This window comes from Glycine max, chromosome 5 (assembly GCF_000004515.6).
Source record: "Glycine max cultivar Williams 82 chromosome 5, Glycine_max_v4.0, whole genome shotgun sequence".
Taxonomy (NCBI): Eukaryota; Viridiplantae; Streptophyta; class Magnoliopsida; order Fabales; family Fabaceae; genus Glycine; species Glycine max.
The window spans coordinates 18,376,338-18,382,747 of NC_038241.2; the positions used below are offsets into that span (position 1 = coordinate 18,376,338).

At 36.0% G+C, this 6,410-nt stretch overlaps 1 non-coding gene across 1 annotated transcript; it reads left to right on the top strand.

Moving 5' to 3' along the window:
• Positions 1-282: 282 nt before the first annotated feature.
• On the top strand, positions 283-389 carry LOC113001757 (small nucleolar RNA R71). The gene has a single exon (XR_003267244.1). It is a non-coding gene; the product is annotated as a small nucleolar RNA R71 (small nucleolar RNA).
• The last annotated feature ends 6,021 nt before the right edge of the window (positions 390-6,410 follow it).

The window sequence follows — 6,410 nt, forward strand, 5'->3', positions numbered from 1 at the left end:
GCCAGCTGGGTTACCAAGTTAACCAATGCATCCAGTTTTCCTTCAAGCTTCTTAGTTTCAGATGATGCAGCTGAGTTTGTAGCTACCTCATGCACTCCTCTAATGACTATAGCATCATTTCTGGTGCTAAACTGCTGGGAGTTGGAAGCCATCTTCTCAATTAAATTTCTGGCTTCAGCAGGAGTCATGTCTCCAAGGGCTCCACCACTAGCAGCATCTATCATACTTCTCTCCATATTACTAAGTCCTTCATAAAAATATTGGAGAACCAGCTGCTCCAAAATCTGATGGTGAGGGCAACTGGCACATAATTTTTTAAATCTCTCCCAGTATTCATACAGGCTCTCTCCACTGAGTTGTCTAATACCTGAGATATCCTTCCTGATGGTTGTGGTCCTAGAAGCAGGGAAAAATTTTTCTAAGAATACTCTCTTAAGGTCATCCCAGCTCGTGATGGACCTTGGAGCAAGGTAATACAGCAAGTCCTTTGTCACTCCCTCTAAAGAATGAGGAAAAGCCTTCAGAAATATGTGATCCTCTTGGACATCTGGGGGTTTCATGGTGGAGCAGACAATATGAAATTCCTTTAAATGCTTGTGCGGGTCTTCACCTGCAAGGCCTTGAAACTTTGGAAGCAAATGAATCAGTCCAGTTTTAAGAACATATGGGACATCCTCATCAGGGTATTGGATGCATAAGCTTTCGTAGGTGAAATTAGGTGCAGCCATTTCCCTTAGAGTCCTCTCACGGGGTGGAGGTTGTGCCATGTTCTCATAATGTTCAAAATCAGAGTGCTCAAAAGTTTAATGCTCAAAATCAGGATGTTCAAAATCACCAATAACAGAATGTACAGATTCACCAGTAATGGAATGCTCAGGATGATCAAAAGGTATAAAATGATGCCTAACTAATCTATGAAATGTCCTATCTATCTCAGGATCAAAGGGTTGTAAGTCAGATGGATTGCCTCTAGTCATACACTACATTCAGCATGCACAACTAGTTGCCTTGTCATGTAAATAAAGGTGTAGGTTTGAACTACAGCTACCCTCAAATGATATCCAAATAACTTGAAATTTTGTGAGTAACCTTATAAAATGATGCGAAGATAGCACAAAAAGTTTCAGGCAAAAATTCAAAGTCTAACTATGGAAGCTAAAAATGGTAGGTTAAGAAAAATAAGTGAATAAAACTTGAAAAATAAAAAACTTTTGACAAAATCACTATTTTTGGACGATGGAGACCTCAGCCAGCCTACGGCAGGCTACCACGGTGTAGGAAAGTTTTTTCTACCCCAAATACATATATAATAATTGCGATTCTGATAACCGGAGCAAAAGTTATAGTCGTTCGAAGTTTTGACAAACACAAAATTTGCTACTTTTTTGGAACTTTCAAATCTGACCAAACTAAAGGTTCTAGCTATTTTTCCCACAAAATATGGATTGAAAGAAGTTACCACAAAAAAATTCAGCCAAAAATAACAACCCTAGCTACTAAAACAAAAAAATCCCAAATAATTCAGCATGGGTGGTCGTAAAAATCCGTCGCTACATGATTTCTACTATACTCTGTTTTGCTGCATGCAAAAGTGGTCGCTAAGTCCGTCACAAAACACTATTCACAGCAAAACACCCAAAACTTAAACAGGGGAAGCGCTTAATAGGAAAACTGAAACAGAACACACATTAAACAAAATACCAGGATATTAAACAACACTAACACACATACTAACACAATACTAACAATTAAACATAAAACATGAAAGAATTAAACACACAACGCTAGCTATTATGAACCTTTGGACACTGCTCCCCGGCAACGGCGCCAAATTTGATCAAGGCCATACCCGAATCAAATAAACATGAAAATGCAGTAACTAGGAAGTGATCCTAGGTCGTTTCCCAATGAGCAATGATAAACCAAATGTTCATAATACACTTGCAGTGACAGTAACGATTGGGGGGGTTTGTTTGTTTTGTGATTTAAAGGACATAACAACTAAACTGGAATACAAAACTACTAATATTAAAAATGGGTTGTTTCCTCTAATTCAGAAGCCATTCTCTTATCCTGGGTTATGGAGAATTCGTCCCTAACAGTTAACCAGTTAATCCAACCCTATTTCAATTTTCTAAGCGAAAATCAACTTAGGGTTGTCAATACGTGATTAGGCAACACATACACCAGTTAGCCCTTCATCCATTAAGCATGAACACAAGTTAGGCTCAGAGGCAATTAATCAAACACGAAGCGTGCACTGATTAATGTTCACGAAATTGGGTTAACTGGTGAAAGGGAAACTGCTAGGAAGCCACATTATAAATGAAACCTCAAAGAGAGTTGGGCTTCGTCCTCAAAAGGAAACAACACCAGAAAATCTAGTCTTCCATAGATTCAAATAGAAAACATGAATGAAACTAAAAGCAGAAACGTAAATGAAGCAGAAATGTAAATGAAAGTAGAAGAAGAAACAAGAACGAAATTGTTATTAGAAGCAGAAAATGGAAAATTGCATTAAGAACGAAACAATAGCATTCAAGCAGAAAAACGTAAAAACCCTAAACAAAGCTCTGAATAATGAATAACATAACAGAATAGCCTTGCACGAATCCCAAGGCTGCTATTTAAAAAGAGTCACTCAAAGTCACTAGGCCCTATTACAATACTCTGGCCCAAAACGAAATAAACACTAAACCATATAGAATAAAATTTCGAAATTTCCTAATTAGAAATTAACTAAGATAAGCGTTGCTTTATTTGCCCTCTTCATGTCCACAACCAAAATCCGGATTAAGCCCAATGTTTCATTAATTCCTGAAATTAGATTAAAAACATCAAATTAGCTAAATGAGCCCAAATAATAAAGCTGCCTAATTAATTGACAATTAAGACCAATCAGTAATTAAAATGGTGCTAAAAGGGTTTAGAAAATAGAAGAAAATGATGGCACATCAAGGTTCAAACCCTAAAATTCCATGGGCTTGGTCCTTCCTTGGATAAGAGTGAGAGCCATATGATTTTGAAGAAGGCTTTCTTTTAAGGCTTGGTCCCCATATGGAAGGAGTTAAACCTTGTCCCTCACTTCCATATAAAGCCCACTAAGGAACTGAGCTATGCTTGTTCTTTCCTCCTCCCTAAGTCCAACTCTTAAAAGGAGTAGTTGCATTTGTTGTCTATATTCTTCAACACTCATACTCCCTTGTCTAAGCCTTTGGAGCTTGTCCATAAGCTCTCTTTCATAGTAGGAGGGAATGTGCCTCTTCCTCAGGGCACTCTTAAGATCATTCCAATACTCTACTTGAGGATCCCCATGAATCCTTCGTTCCCTAACAAGGTAATTCCACCAATAGAGGGCATCCCTTGAAAGCTAAGGGTAGCCAATGGAACTTTTCTCTCTTCGCTAATATAATGACAAGCAAAGAGTTCTTCAACCTTCATTTCCCAATCCAAGTAGGCCTCAACATTATCTTTTCCATGGAAATACGGGAGGCTAATGTTAACCTCTTGAGGCCTTCTATCCTTTTCTCTTCTTTGGGAGTGATGTTTAGTATGTGAACTATGGCGCCCTCTATAATAGTCGCTAAGTTCTTCACTTAAACTTTTGCAAGAGTCATGACTACTATAGGAGGCATGTTTTTCTCTTTTCATTTCTTTCATTATGGTTCCTTCTTGTTGGGGGTTTGAAAACAAAAGGTAAAAGAAACTATGGTTGAAACTAGCCAAAATAAACACTAAAAAAGGAGTGAAAGATAAGGTAAAAACTAATTGGTGGCAATCTACCTAGGCAGTTTGACAATGGAGAGTAAAGGTTATAAGCTATGAAAGTAAGCAAGAAATTAAAGTGCAAGAAATGAAAACTAGGCAGATCCTAAGAGTGTTTGGATGACCTCATTTAAGGTTCCCAACATAACACTCACTATCCTAAGGGAAAATTGCCTAAAATTATTATAGACAAATGGAAGTGGGGTGACCTATTGGAGGCTCCCAACTTACTTCCAATGAAAGGCCTTTCTGTTACAAAATTTGAAAGCAAAGCAAATTGCCAATTACAAAATTACAAAAAAAAAGTCCTTAATTGTGGTGGCTATTCTCTCTTTGGTGTTTCACTCAATTTGGAGTGCTTCTTAGTCCAATAGCTCTTAAGGTGGTTGGCCCCTTGATTCTTGACTCAAATTCTTCAAGGTATGGCACCAATCCTCCTTTCCAATTCCCTATATGGCAACTCACAAGCAAGGAAACAAAGAGACAAGCAATAACCAAAGACCAAAAAAATGAAATGAAAGCTAAACCAATAAAGTTTTAACAAGACAAATTTTCAAGGATTATTCAACAATTAAAGCAATGAAAAGCACACAAAAGCAAGCTAGGACTCAAAGAGAAACCAAGAATGGCTCTAGAGTAGAGTAGAAAAACTAAAAAGAAAAAAAAAAGACTCAAGAAACCTCTAGTTTTGGAACTTGTTTTCACAATAATTTTCAATTGAAGTTTCAGAACTAGGATTGGTATAAAATAGGCACCAATCATAGAACAAATTTTGAGCCAAAACAACAAGCACACTTCCCTTTCACTTTTTTTTTTCCTGGACACTGATTTTTCAGCCAAATTGTGTGATTTTTCTTATTTTGTCCTTTAATCCAAATCGGTTGGTTCTTTTTTCTTAATTTTGGTCCAGATGTATAGAAAATTAAATAAAAATTTCAGCTCAAAAAACGAAGTTACCAATTCCCAGTAATTTATACAAGTTCGTATGTTCAAGCTGCCAACACCAGCAATTTAAACCTAGAAATCAAGAGTAGTGTTTATGTTGCTTAAGGCTTGGATAGTTACAATTTGTGTTTTCTTATGCTCAATTATCTTGATTAACAAAATTCAAGAGAGCTTAAGACTTATTTTGATTCACAAATCCAGCCACAACTCAGCACCACAACTCAACTTCATCATAGGCATCATGTAGGAAACTTAGAAAACAAAAAAAATAGTTCAACAACAAGACTACTTCTAGGAATTGATTTAGAACATGTTATGAACTAAATAACATGCATGAATTATACTCAAAATTCAAAAGATAGGCTAAGAATGACAAGAATACATGAACAAATGTATCTAGAATTCAATAAACAAAATAAAAATTCAACACAAACTTAGAACATAATGTGACAATTACTATGACTAAACATGACTCTAAGACAACATGGATTAAGTGATTTACACTTAGATTTTTGTGTTTTTTTTTCTAATCAATATTTTGGAATAAAATTTAGATCTAAAGGTTCAGCACAAGAATATTATGAATGAAAAATGATAGAACCTAAAATAAACACAAAAACATGATTCAAGAGTAGATCTACAAAATTTGAACCATAGAAATGCAACAAGTGTAGATCTAAGAAGAAGCTCACCACCATAGGAGGCCATGGATAAGAGCTTGGAGGAAGAAGGAGATGAATGAAGGGAGAGGGAGAGAAGAGCACAAAATTTTGTGCTCTAAAAGAGCTCTGAAATCTGAAGTTAATATTCAAATTATCAAAGTTTCAAAAAATGCACACACATGATCTCTATTTATAGCCTAAGTGTCACACAAAAATGGAGGGAAATTTGAATTTCACTTGAATTTGAAATTGAATTAGTGGAGCCAAACTTTGGAGCCAAAATTTCACTAATTATGATTAGTGAATTTAGTTATGGTTAAGCCCACTAATCCAAGATCAATTCCAAGATTCTCCACTAAATGTGCTTAGGTGTCATGAGACATGTAAAGCATGAAGGACATGCACAAAGTGTGACTACATGATGTGGCAATGGGGTGTAGTAAGCAAATGCTCACCTCCCCCTCTAAAATTTAATTGGATTGGGCTTCTACCAATTCAATTAAATTTATTTCCAACCACACACATCAAATATTCACCCAGTGCATGTGAAATTATAAAACTACCCCTAATACAAAAACTAGTCTAGGTGCCCTAAAATACAAGGGCTGAAAAATCCTATATTTCTAGGGTACCCTACCTACATTATGGAGCCCTAAATACATCACATTAGCCACCAAATGATAGAAATCCTTAACAAAACACCTTTGCTCTTCTAACCTAAGGTAAGGTAGGAAATTTTTATCCTAGGTTAGTGTTCCAACAAAATATGAAGTGTTTGGCTCAAAGGGCTTGCAAATGATAAAACAATATACATCGGAATAGCTTTTTGACTAATGGCTTAAAATGAAAGAAAAAAAGAATGCCTAAATCATATCCATGAATCATATGTTATGACAATTGGAAATTCGTGAAAAATCAACTGTAGAACATATCAATGAGGACACTCAACATAAAATCTGAGGTTGAACACAATCACTAAAGCTTAAGGCATGTTTCCATGTTCGAATCAAATCAATGTTTTGAAAGTTGATCTTTTAT